The 14,318-nt window shown below is 45.9% G+C and overlaps 1 pseudogene across 1 annotated transcript; it reads right to left on the reverse strand.

The window, feature by feature from the left end:
- Positions 1-572: 572 nt before the first annotated feature.
- Positions 573-2,709, reverse strand: LOC147462318 (L-gulonolactone oxidase 5-like; annotated as a pseudogene). Its single transcript, XR_015189905.1, has 3 exons — positions 1,953-2,709; positions 1,614-1,872; positions 573-1,530 (listed from the first exon to the last, which is right to left on the reverse strand). The product of XR_015189905.1 is annotated as an L-gulonolactone oxidase 5-like (transcript).
- Between the last annotated feature and the right edge of the window lie 11,609 nt (positions 2,710-14,318).

Genomic DNA, 14,318 nt, shown 5'->3' on the forward strand with positions numbered 1-14,318 from the left:
ACACAAATCTTGCACATCTACAAACATGAGATATTTGAGTGAGCGGTGAGTAATAACTACCACATACTACTATTGACCGCTAAGAACGCAATGAAATGAACACACTGAAATTTGCGCGTTGTCATGGGAATGACACGTTCTCTCGTATTATAATAGTTCGGGAGGATTGTGGCAACTCTCCCATGCAAGGAGACTTGCATGTTTTCTATTTTTTGAAACATAAAAAAGTAAACAACAAACAATTAATAACATTGACATCGTGTATGATTACGAAAATTCAGCTTGACAAAACTCTAACCCTTCTTGTGGTTTATTGTGAGGTACATTTCTAAAACACTACGATCAATATCCAAACATACTCTCAAGCAAAAAAAGAAAAAACACATGTTGATGAAAACTCTCTCTCTCTCTCTCTTTCTCTCTCACTCACTCACTCATTTTAATGTCTTTCCTCCTAGTTAATAAATATCGTAGACATAATCAATAGCAATAAATAATAGAACTTGTCTTTTTTTTTTTCATTTGAAAAGTATTGAAATAGTATATACAGTTTTTTCAATACTTTCCTCGATCTCAATTCTCTAATTTATGTACTTGGTTTGTGAGAGAATCCTAAGAATGAGATTATGCTAGGCGGGAAAAAATCCAAAGGCTGTGATTAGATGGGAGGGCGTTTGGTCATGCAGTTGACAGTTGTGTAGTATATTCTGTTAACATTGTGAATTACTGAAGTACCTTGCGACAGACGCGTGCCTGGATGTACACTCGGCCAGGCTGGCAGAGGTAGCCCAGGTGAGGAGCACAGTGGGCGTCCTGGGAGCAAATGCAGAGCCCCTCCAGCGCGCAGCCAGGAGCATTGTACAGAGCCGCCTGCGCACTAGCCGTGAGCCCAAGGGCGAACTCCGTCCAGTCGTTGGAGAAGAGGGAGTCGGGATCCAGCTGCTGCTTCACTGCAAGGAAGCGCTGCAGCTGCGGATACTTGCTCGCCACTCTCAGAAAAGCGACCGGCCGATTCTTGCCCCAGTGCGGCACGCCGCCGTACTTGAAAACAGCCATTTGCTCCACTCCTCCATCACGTCCTCCAACAGCCTGGGCTGCCCCTTCTGTCTCGCTCTATAGTACTGCATGTCGAAGTCTACTGCATCCTCTGGCTTCCCCAAGTAAGCCGTCGACGCCTTCACAAAGCGCATATACACCCCCAAGTACGAGTCCGCCCCGCAAAATCCCTCCACCATGCGATCCCTTAGCACCTTCACGTCCCCTACGAACTCTGCCACTTTGCTCGCTGCTATTGAAAACGCTGACTGGAAGATGAAGAGCCCCCGGATGCGCGGGTCTCCCTCAGGTGTGTAGAGGCAAGATCCAGACGCCTGTAATTGATATGGTAACCAATCACGGGAAAGCATGTGAAGAGCGCGCCTGCCTTGCCGCTATTCCGCAGCCCGTAGCCCAACAACTGCAAGCCTGCCACCTCAACGCGTGCCGTCACGCACTTTCCCAATGCATCGTCGCTGGCTTCTTGCAATTCCTCTGCAACACTGCCACCATATGTATCTCTCTCTCTCTCTCTCTCTATCTCTCTCTCTCTGCGCGCCATGTGGAAGAACACGCACCCAGAATTCTCGCAGGTTCAAGCAGCAGCTCTGCCGAAGCTGGTCGAAACCCTAAAAAGTCATACACGCCGTCTCCAGGAGTATCCACCGATACTCGATCGTCCAGCCTGTAGGTAGCCTTGGCAAGAGATGGATTCCAGATCACATCTCCGAACTCATGCGCAGCAGCGAAGGACAGAATTTGATCTTCTAGATCCTCGTCGCCCACGCGTCTGTCCGTAATTGAGCGCTTAAACAAGGACTCCAAGCGCAGCGTTACCTGCGGAGACATTCAGTGAAAAGACTTGTAAAAGCATGGCTATATTTTGTGTGTGGGTGTGTGTGTGCGCGCGCGCGCACCTTCGAGATGACCCCCAGCACTCCCAAGGACACTTTAGCAGCGTTGAGCAGCTCCGGAGTGTGGGTATCGTTGAGCTCTATGACTTTGACGAAGCCGTCGGCTGCCGAAGCAGGCGTGACGAGCCGCATTCCGATGACGAACTCGTGCACGGCAGCTCCTTTGCCGAAGAAGGAGCTACCATCAGCGCCGGTGCTGAGCAGGCCGCCCAGGCTGACGCCATGCCAGTAGGGAGAGTGGGTAAGGGCAAGGCCTTGGGCGGCGAGGGCTTCCAGGAGCTGGCGAAGCTCGACTCCGCTATCGGCAACTGCTGTCATGCTGTCTTTATCTATGAGCAGTCCCTGGTTGTAGTAGCGGGTGCTGATGAGGAGGCCGTCGCTGCTCCCAGGGCACATGAGCTTGGGGAAGCTGTGTGCGTACCTAGATACCACCTTCATCTTCTGCTTTTTCTCCACTGCGGCGGCCACTGCCGCTATAATTTGGGCTTCTGTGGTGGGGTATACGACCTGTGCTGCTGTGCAGGAAAGACGATCCGGCCAGGAGCCATATGCATTGCTTACTGAGCAAGAAGAAGACGATGCACACTGCACGGGATTTTCAGGCGGCCGCCCCTCCCCCTCTTTCATCAATGTCAGCAGGGGTAGCAGCAAAAGCAACCCGAGGGCCTGCATCTTTACTTTCTATGATCAGTGATCTGATCACCTGCACCTCTCTGCTCTTGACCTTGATGATGACGCAGGGCAGTCCGCAAAAGCAAGGCCAAATATACATCAAGCCGATTCGGCGAATACCGCCGAACAGTTTCGTTGCTGCAAGCGACCCATTTCGTCTTCCACGTGGATCACTAGATAGTCGGGGCTCGATATACATCTAAGAGCACGAATGCTGACAGCTGTAGATGGCCAGTTGTACTGTTGTGCACTCTAACCACTTTTTTCTTACCATAAAGGGCGAGAGCAGAATTATATTAAAGAAGAAGCTAAATTACAAAAGACTACCACTTGGGGTATAGTTCTGTCAATAGATACAAAATCTTTAGTGTGCAAAATTACAATCTTAGTGAGGGTTCTATTCAGTCAGGGTAAGCAGAAATCGTGGAGGTGGGCGACAAGCCGAATACCATTACTGTGTAGCCTCCTTAATCTTTCACCATCATTTCGGCATTCATCCAACATTCTCTGTAGATGTGTATATGATCCATCAAGCAATACCTTTTGTTGTTTGTTTATATTGGCGCTGTTGTAGAAACTCATGCAGTCCAAGAGTACCTTGAAACTAGCTTCATAAATCCGGCATTGTTCTAGCTTTAGCTGATTCACCTGTAAGGAAAAGTGGTAAAACAGTTCTCTCAGACTTTTCGTCTGGTAAGATATGTTAAAAAGCCTGTCATTTCGGTCAGACTAGATAATCCAGAAAAATTCCCCTCTTATTCTATTCCAAACCACTGAAAATAACGACACTGAGTCACCAAGCAGTAATTGTTTCCAACTTAAAGTGCACCCAAGCCCAGCATTCAAGGAGGACAAAATTTCTAGACTTTTGGGGTAGTTCATAAAGAGGTGAGGGATGTCCTCCTCGGCCCTATTGCATCGCTTACAAAGCCCAACGCCTAACCCGGCAAGCCTCATCCTGTGACCCGTCCAGACTCCCTTGTGGAGAATTAACCAGAGCAAGACTGAGTGCTTGGCTGGGATTCCTCTATTCCAAATTGACTGGAATTTGAAGGCCCATTGGCGATGGTCCAGTGAGGTCCTCCACTTTCTGTTGAGTGAGACGTGTAGTCGTTCTGTAAGGTTAGGGGCTAGGATGGGGGGGTTAGGCAAAGCGCTCCCACTGGACCAGTACAGAGCCTTGAGGGAGGGGTCAAAGTCGCTCGAGAGTGACCACTCCAACTCCTTCGGGAAGAGGGATTTCTTGCTAGTTATCAAAGATAACTCCCAGGGTTGCAGGTTGTACCGACATGTTAGCTCAGTTTGGGAGAGCCACCTGTGCTCCAGTCTGTGCCACAAGTTTCTCCACGTTGTAATGCCCTTGTTGTGAATGTGCTTAGCTATTCTTCTCTGAGCCTGGTTGAGGGGGGGAATCAGAGACATCGACCACCACATTGATTCATGAGCTCTTAGGTGATGGCTATTCTTGGAGTCCCAGTTGACTCTAAGGTGGTTTCTGTACATGTTTCACGCTCCCCATAGAGATTTAAGGAGGAGGGAGCCACTCGGTGTTATCTAGGCAGGTCCAAAGAAGACTGTTAGCCATGGGAGAGGGTTCATCCCATTGCTCCCTTTGGCTTTAAATTTGCTGATGTTCCTAAATAGCAATGAGGCCCACTCCTCCTCGGGATTGTCCAAGGATCTGAGGACGAGTTTGACTGCTAATTTGTCTGCCCATTTATTGAAGCTAGTGAGGAGTCCACCTTGTTCCTTGGGGAGGCAGCATACATCCCAGCTGACCTTGGCTAGGCCCTTCCTCATCGGATCACCTGACCATAGAAAATTTTTGCTTGCCCTGGTTATGTCTTTTAACTGGGAATCAGGTGGCCTCCAACAGGAGAGGAAGAATAGAACATAACAGGAAATAAAATGCTTGACAACCAGTGCCCTTCATGCAATATTTGCCTGAGATCGTGTCCATTGATTTAGTTTGGAGGAGAAACGCTCCAATACCCATTTCCACCTATGTGCCATAGATACCCTAACCCCAAATGGGATACCTAGGAGCATAAAGATGACCCCGTCTTAACCTTGTTGAGTGATCCATCTTGGGAGGGGAGAGAGGGAGGCTCTGATTCCAGTTTTGGAGTGGTTAATCCGAGATCTTGAGGCCGAGCAGAAAGTCCTCAGACATCCCCATAAGCTTTGAAGTGATTGATCATCATTGTTGAGTAGGCCATTGGTGTCGTCAGCGAATTGTGACACGCATTGTTGTCTTCCATCCGGTAGTGAGATTCCTTTGAGTGATCCATCTCCCATTTTAGCTTTGACCAACCAATTGAGGGAGTCTGCCGAGGTCGCAAAGAGCAAAGGGGCAAGGGGGCATCCCTGTCGTACCGAGCGATTGAGAGGAAATGGGTCTGATATGCCATTATTGAGTGTCACCCTCGCTTGAGCGTTACCCAGTAGAGTCATGACGAACCTGATCATGCCTGGACCAAATCCCATCATGGTCAGGCAGTCAAGGATGAATGTCCATTCTAATCTGTCATAGGCTTTGTCGAAATCAACTTTCCCAAAGACGAAGTCCTGACGAGACTCTTCTGCATATTCAATCCCTTCCCACATAGCAATAACGGCTTCCATGATTCTCCATCCTTTGATGAAACCTTTTTGCTCAGTGCACAACCACTCTGCTAGGGCTGGGGAAATTCTTAGTGCTATGGCTTTGGCGAAGATTTTGTATGTTGAATTCAGCATGGTAAGAGGTCTCCAGTTAGAGATAACCTCCTTAGGGCCTTTCTTATGTAACAGCTTGATGACTCCCATGTTGAGTTGAACTGGTAGTACTCCCTGTTTGACTGATTCCTCCCACACTCTAAGGAGGATGGGAGAGAGTACTTCCTTGAAGGTCTGATAGAATTCAGCTAGAAGCCCATCTATGCCAGGAGTCTTCTTGGATTTTAAAGAATCAATTGCCCTTTTTATTCCCCACACTGAAAGGCCTGAATCGAGCTGGACCGCTACATCAATGGGGATCACTCTCAGCCTGCATTTTTTTATTTGCTCATGGGCTAAGGTCACCACCTCATCCGATTGCTCCTTGGGGCTAAAAGGGTGAAGTACTCCCTTACTATTTCCAGGTTTTCATTTTCATTAGTGGCTTTATCATTGGGTCCTACAAGGTAGGGGATGGATTCTAAAATGAAATTGGCCTATTTAATTTGAGAGTAGTGAAAATTAATGAGAGTACTTTTGAGAAGTGACTTTGTGCGCATAGCGAGTGAACATAATTGAAGATAGCAACATAATCATAGCAATTAGTTAACTTGGCATGAACAATACTTTTGCAAGAGAGAGAATTTAGAGAACATGACAACAGTTGAGGACCGGATTTATGTGGAGCCGGTCCCCCCTCCAATAGGCATTTGTATTATGATTTCTCCCATTAAGAGAGACTTGTTACAATACAATCTTTGTGTTCCTTGTGACCTAGGTGATGCAATGAAGATGGAAAGATTCATGCATCACAAACATAACATAAACTTGAACAAAGCTTTAACTATCCCAAGCCTCAGTCCCAAGACCTCAAACACCTTCGAAGGTGGAGAGAGCTAGCAGGGAATTAATGAGGGTAGGGAAGAGAAAGTAGAAACATTTCGTAGGAGAAAGAATTAGTTCCTCACTTATCATAACTCTTGTTGCTAGCATACATAATAGCATAGTAATGAAGAAGAAGGAGATGGAAATCTTAAGCATTGAAGCATGGCTCTTGGTTGGATTTGCACTCCATATCCAAGAGTCTTGGTGTATGCTCTCAACCTCTACTTGCTTGGAGAAGGAGAGGGAGCTCTTTCACTTTGCATAGCACACAATGAGAGTGTTTGTGAGTTTGTGTGGGTGAGTATACCTCCTAAGAAACCCCCTAGCTTGCTTGGGTCGACCCCCCCTTGTAGCTCATGCTTGAAGCTCATTGGACCCCTCCAGGCCTAGCCAATCACAAGCAGGAGGCATTACAAGCAGGAGGCATTACAAGCAGCAAGGGTAGCCTTGAGACAAGTGTCCCCCTTTCCCCTTTGAGAGAGAGGGCTAGATAAATTCTAAATCAATTAATTAAATCTCCTAAATTATTATTGGACCCCTTGGGTGGCCAACCAATAGGCTTTAGGCACACCATGAGGGCAACATGAGGAGGAACTTGACAAGTGTCCCTTTTTCTTTCTTTGTACCATGCATGCCTTGTGTGAGTGTGTGGGTGTTCTCTCTCATACCCCCTCATGTAGGGCTCGCCCCCTCCTTGTAGGGATTGAATCCTTGACTTTTTGACACCTCAAGCCCCTCATGCATAGGCCCAGTTCCCACCACAAGCTTGGCTCAAAAGCACTTTAAGCTTGGGCTAGGTTCTCACCTCAAGTGCAAACCTAGCATCTCAAGCATGTCAAGCACCTCAAGCATTTCAATAATTAAGCACCTCAAGCATCTCAAGCACCTCAATAATCAAGCACTGTGCACTCCTTGCCGCACTGTCGAAGCAAGGGACTTGCCGATACACCGTGTGCGAGCCGCAGACGGCTCCAAGCACACAACAAGCCTAAACTAGCAAGCTCAAGAGAGCAAAGGGTGTGTCACTCACCGCTCTACGCTCGCCTTCGTGGTGGATTCGTCGCCGCGATGAAGAAGAAGCTGCAGTCGTGCCGCGCTCAACCGCTTCGCCGCCGTCGTGCCTTCGTAATGCTCGATCGTACACACACTCTCCCTCTCTCTCTCTCTCTCTCTCTCTCTCTCTCTCTCACACACACACACACACAAGGAGGTGAAGAAGAAGAAGATGGAGATGGAGATGGAGCAAGAGCACTCTTCTATTGCACAAATGAGAGAATGAGTAAAAATTAGGTTTAGTTGGCTTTTATATGAGGTCACCCCATTCACACTTGGGCACCCATGCTTAGCCAACTAATCTATTGAATGTCCCAGTTAGAGTGCGCCTCTCATCGGCGATCACTCTACCTTTCCCTATTGGTCCGACAAGCCCGGTACCTGACTCTAAATAATACAACGTTTATAGATCATAGGGTGTCCGTGTGCCGTGAGGGTTAACATGCCCCCCTTCCTGATGTAGATTCCGTCCTCGGAAGCTATTGAGTTGAAGCTGGTTCGTCGAGGTGGAAGAGCATTTGAGATGAATGTCCTTAGCCTTCTTCAGTCACTGCAAAATCAAACAACATTGGTACAGTAATGGCATTCTCTTAAAAAGCATATGCAGTTTTAGGTAGACAAATTGATTGGTAAAAGAATTTCAAACAATTTTTTAGCAATGAACATTAAATTGCAATGTAATCAAATGCATAAACAGATGTAAAGGTAAAAAATTAAACAAGTCTGGGGTCGCTAATTTGACGGTCGAAAGGCACTAGAGATCGAATATTAATACCATGGGTAAGCTTCTTAATTTTCTGTGGTCAATTAAGTTGTTTAATCGCGAGAGCCAAGTATTCATGTTCGAGGGCTGACTAGAGGCTATATCTAGAAAACCTTGTAGTTAAGCTACCATAAATGGAATTTCTCATGAAATGAAATCATCGCCTGACTGATTACTTTTTCTTTGACCCCCCAATGTCTTTTCACAGTGATTCAATTTGATGTGTGTGCTTATTTTGTATGCCTTGGGTTTTTTGCTTTTCAAGGAAAAGCGCCCACACTGGGAACCTCTAGGGCTCTAGTACCATAGGCAATACATGTGAGTGAATTACCCAAGCCGAGATTTCTCTTCCAGCTTAAGATTTTACATTGTGGCACTTTGATTTTTTGTTTGTTCATTTTTAGCATTTAAATTTTGTAACTTTGGGGGGTCATATAACACTGTTACCCTCCCCAGGCTCATCACATTAGTGAACTCCCTTTATAATACTTAAGCTAAAGGTCACTAGGGTTAAGCCCACTAGAAAGCCCTAGTACATTTCATACAATGCTGTCTAAATCGGATTAAGAACCTAAGTAACCATTGCTTATTAGGAAGGCATTCCCCATGGTATTAAGAGAAGATTTCTAATATCTAGCTTGGTCAAACTAGTTTAGTCGGACTGCTTGATTTTTAAACCTAGACAAGTGATTATGACAAAACATTACATTGAATTAAATGTTTGATACTAAGCCAATGCGCTGAATATTATGCTACCAATCACAATCAAAGCAGACAAACATAGATGCAAAAAGATAAGGGCAATGCTAATGGACAAGAAACACCTGTTTCTGTTGATGGTCGCGCTTGATCTGAAGTGTGAACGAGAGAAAGATTCCATGAAGGTCCAAATCCTATCAATAGCAACACGCTCCTGTACACACTAGAAAACAAAAGGAATACCTCCAGGAGGCACATTAGTAGAAAAAGAGAACTTCGCTAATCTCTCAACTCTAAAACAGAAACACTCCTATCGTACTAATCTTACCTACCCTCCATCACTCAAGTGATGAGGATCAAAGGTGTTTTATGGCATAGGTTTCTGTTTCAGTGTACCAGATGTGACATGTGTAGGTCTGAGTCAATGTTTTGACTTTTATGTGCATACTCGTTTGCTAATTGCTCTTGCTCTTTATTTATTTTTTTGAGTATAAAGCTTTATATGTACATTCCCTAAGATCGGAGATTAAGAGGTCAGGGAAAAAGGTTGAGAGGGAAACAAATGAATGAGGATTGTCAGCAAACACTCCCCCCTTCCTTGGGTAGATCATACCGTTTGAAATGAGCTTGTCACCCTTTGAAACCAATTGTTCCAGTTGGTAATAGGTGAGGATTTTTGCCAGTAGTTTTCTATTACCCTAGGTGCCTCGTCAAGTTGCAAGGGTGGTAAGGTACTCTCCCAGGATCGAACTTGAAGTGGTACATCAGGTGATTCTTGAACACTGGGAGGTGTGGATTCTTTTGTAGCTTCATGGAGGTCCACTACTATAGATGGAGGCTGTGTAGAAGCTTTTACCTCTATGGATGTATTACATGAGGAGCTCGAAGCTTCATGGGACTCCCCCCTTCCTGAGCTAGGTGGAACAAATCGTTCTTTCTTTGGTACCCAAACTAGCACTACAAGAGGTTGTGTGCTCTTGTGACGCTGTTAGCGGCGGAAATACACTGGTTTTTTATAACCCCCGGCGTCGCTAAAACCGTCGCTACGAGCGTCGCTACGAGAGCGTCGCTATCTGCGTCGCTATAGGCGTCTCTATATAGCGACGTTCATAGAGACGCTCATAGCGACGCATATAGCGACGGTTACACAGAAGACTATAGCGACGCTCATAGCGACGCTACAGAGCCATAAATAGCGACGCTTATAGCGACGCCCGAGAGAATTTTTTTTTGGTGGCAGGACATTGAATGCCCTGCCACCCATCAACCATATTGTACTTGATTCACTTTTTAAAAAAAGTGCAAGGATAGATAATAGACCCAAAATAGTCACCCACAAGACGCATTGTTTGCAAAATTGACAATTGTACACATCATAGGCAAATTGAATTGATTGGCAAATGTAATAATGACAATTGTACAACATCATAGGCATAAAGAATTGATTGGCAAAAGGAACTGCGGTGACAAATGTAATAATATACATGGTTCAAAAAGACGTATAAAATCCGTCTCATGATACATAAGCTATGAGAAACCCTAAACTAATGCTATCTAGCTACGGCTAAACTGACGTCGTCTAGTTAGACGTCTCATCGCGTCCAAGCGGCGTATCTGTCGGATTCTGCAAAAAAAGACAATAAGACAGCTTTCAGTAAGTATAAACATATAACGACATTTATAAAACAATACAAAAAATAAAAAAGAGTAAACCCTAATACTAACCATGCCACCGCGAGAACTGAGAATGTCCATCAGGGCGTTTAAGCCCTTCCTGCCTGCGTACTCGCGCTCGTACGGTGTGGGATCACGTCCTGTCATCGACCACTGTCAAAACATACAAAGATTTCATTATGTTAGAATTAAAAAACTCATAAACCCTAAACTATCGAACATAAAGAGCAATGAGAAAACACTTACAAAATCGGCCTCAAATGATGCCCATCCACCGCTCCCCAAGTGGTGCGAGCTCCCTGCCTCTACTCACGCTCTGGCTGCATCCTTTTGTTGCTTCCACTTGTCGGGATTCTCGCGCGCTTCTTTCTTCGCATTCTTCCAATCTTCTTTGGCCAGCCAATCTGGCCTGTTCCACACATTCTTGATTGCTTTTTGCACTTCGGAACGCTTGTGTTTGCAGTATTCGCGCATTCGAATCTTCATGAGGTCTTCATTGAAGCGCTGATCCCGTGTTGGAACGGGAAACTCATCATGAAGTATGCTGATGACTCTGTTTTTTAAATCACTTGGTACTTCACTCCATTTGTTTAGTATGTAGTGTCTAAACAGCTGAGAGCAAAGACCACGCATGCGCGAGATCACCTTCTTGCCGTCATCATCCATGATGATGCCGCCGCTGATGTCGACGGAGTAAGGCAAGCCCTCTGGCCGGTGACGCGTGAACCTGGTATGTCCCGGCAGGGGTCTCTAGCGGCGTGTCGATGGGGGTACGGACGTCAGGTGTCTCCACCGGCGTCTGGGCCCCGAAGCAAGGAGTGTTGAGTGGGGTGGCTCCTGGCGGAGTAGGTAGAGGTGTGTAGCTTCTAGGAACAGTCAGCCGTGCAAAACCTGGCATAGATGGCGATGCTGTGGCTGGTGTGGGGGCGGGCAAAGAAGGGGAGGGTAAAGAGCCTCATCGAACACAAGGCGGTGTGGAGGCATCGGTGGCGGAATCCCCACAACAACCGCCACCGCCACCACTAGAGCGCTGGTGTCTAGACGAGTGTGAAGCTCGCCTCGTCGACGCCGAAGCTTCGGAGCGCGCCGAATGCTCCGAAAGAGAGGGAGATGCGGATGGAGTAGGAACACGCGATGATGCGCCAGAGCGATGATGCTCCACGTACCACTGCCTCTGCTGCGGTGACAAAGCAAAAAGAAACTCCTCATTATCCATACCTGCATTAAACACACGAATATTTAAACTTAATATTGAATGAATAGAGTAGACAATGATGCAAAGACCATTAAATACAATGACGTAATGACGCATATAAATACAATGACGCAATGAATCGAGTGATAGAAGAGGCAAGTCGAAAACTCAGAATTTTCAATCAAAAGATGTGAGCGCGAGTAGAAAAGAGTGTTATACACCATGGAAGGTACTTAGAGAGCCAGAGCTTTTACAACACGGAGCAAAATTGTTCAAATACAATATTTGTGGCTTTAAGAGATCTCTCTCTCTCATCCTCGCATAACTCAGCATAACTTCCTATATCTATATAGAGCTCTCCGTTTAAACACATATCCTCTGCATGCACCCCATATAGAGTAGTAGCATCTTGATGCTCGTCTGGCACCACCGCAGCGGCTTCTGATTGAGCATCTTCTCTGATCTCCTCCATTGATGTCGTTGTGATTGGCACATGGTATCCTTCATACGTCCTTGCACTACGAGGGGCTACCTCTATGACGTACCACCAGTTTGATGTAGACTTTGTAGGATGAAATATCACCTGCCAGAGCCACATAACTTACATGAGAGCTTTCAAGCACATAACTTGTAAAAGGGGGATGTTAACTATTTACATACTTACTTGTTCACAATGCTCGGGTAGTACGAAAGTGTCTCTTAGGTCAGTCCATTTCTTAGTAGAATCCACCTCAAGAAAACCAGACTCTCCTCTACGCAGAGTAGCGTTGCGACCCTCCATAATTATCTTGAACCATTGCACGTCAAACAAGTCGACAAAAAATCCTCTGTAATCGATCCTCAAAATCTCTTGCAGCGTGCCGAAGTAAGTGAGTTCCGCCACCACAGGATCTGCATCAGAGGAACGTCGTCGACTAGACTGTTCAAATTTTGCCATGATTCCACAATCTTGAGTAAAACGCTTTTTGTCGATTCGTTCCACCCTAAAATGTCGACCTTTACACCATGTTGCTGTGTATGACTTATACTACAACGAACAAAGGTTATGAGTGTCCGTTCAAACGTTTATAAATAAAGTCACTTGCTAGTCGTACATTGCAAACTTACCTTGGTCGCGCAACCCCGAGAGTACTCCCACTCTTCTTCAGTCACTTCGTCACCGCATTGTTGTGCGCTTTTCAATTGGTTGTGCAACCATCTTAAGCTCATGAAGGTTGGTAGGCTCTCCAGAACCGCTGGATAGTGCATCGGTGGTCGTCTTCCCCGTCTCCACTCGATTCGTGCCCTTTGTCGCTCTTGCTTTGCATCCTCATATTGTGAAATCCACTTTTGCATCACTGGATTGTGAAGCATGCAAAATCGGTTGATTTTAGCCTCTAGATCTTCCGTCATCTTCTTCTCAACACCGAGATTGCACATGACAATCCCAGATATGCGCTCATCATCTATGGTTCGCCATAGCGTGTCCCGGGATTTATCAAATCCTTCTAGCCACTCTCCAATGTACACTAGGGACTCTGATACCAACCAACCTTCTGCCATGCTACCCTCCGGACGTGCCTTTTGACACACATATCCCTTAAGCGTTTTCATGAAACGCTCTAAGAAGAACATCCATCTGGAATGAACTGTGCCAGCTATTTCCACCTCATCAACTATGTGAACAAGAAGATGCACCTGAATGGTTAGCATTGTAGTAGGAAAATGTTTCTCAAACATGCACACAAGCTCCGCAGCATTTAGTTTGGCGAATGGTATGGAGTCTACGTTGATCTCCTTTTGTGAGATCCATTGCACCAGCTTTGCAAGTTTGTAGATTGTGTTACGGATGTCGAGAGACAAACATCCCTCAATGGCAACCGGTAAAATAAACTGTAAAGTATGTGCAGCAATGATATTAAAGTCCACTATGAACGTACCTGACACATTTTATGCCAATCGTGTGACTTCAAACCGGTAAGCTTTCCTTCTTTAGTAAAACACGTTCGGAGCGAGTGCATTACGCCAGTGGGGGTCCGCAAAGATCGAATGGTCTCTTTTACTTTGCGTTCTTGGGCTCCTTTGAAAATCCATGGTGCTTTAGGGAGTTTTATCGATCCATCAGACGCTGTTTGCGGCCAATATTGCTCCATACGATCCACATTTCTAAGGTCAACTCTGGCTCCCAAAGTATCTTTCTTGCCGGTCAAATGGTCCCATAGTAGATTACCCACATTCTTGAATATGTGCATTGGATCGAGCAAGTGATTGATCATGAGTCGGGGCCAGTATGGTAACTCGTACCATAGAGATAGTCTCTTCATCCTTGGAGGCAATCCGTCATCGCACATCTCCTTCTGCTCTAACCATGCTTGTGCAGACATCCTTGGTGGCTCTCTTCCCAAAAAGCCATCGCGTAACACATGATTCTCTGGAAGATACTCTTGATGACCTTCGTAGATTTGCTTCTTCAGTGAGGGTGCCCTACGTGCATTCAGTCTAGGTCCACATGTGACACATGCTCTGTATCCTCTTGTTTGAAGCCCTGCATGTATACACATGGTAATAGATCAACTATGGGAAAAAACAAGATTTACAGTGTCTGAGTGAGGAGTGTCAATAGATCACCTGAGCATTCTGTTAGCCCGGGATAGTCATGCATGGTCCACATTAGAATGCCTCTGATCAAAGCATTCCGTCGTCCTGTGTGTCGGCTCATATCCACCACCTCTATGCCAATCCACAATTGTTG

The sequence above is a fragment of the Adiantum capillus-veneris genome, chromosome 2 (genome assembly GCF_014529385.1).
Source record: "Adiantum capillus-veneris isolate H3 chromosome 2, ASM1452938v2, whole genome shotgun sequence".
In the NCBI taxonomy this organism is placed as follows: domain Eukaryota; kingdom Viridiplantae; phylum Streptophyta; class Polypodiopsida; order Polypodiales; family Pteridaceae; genus Adiantum; species Adiantum capillus-veneris.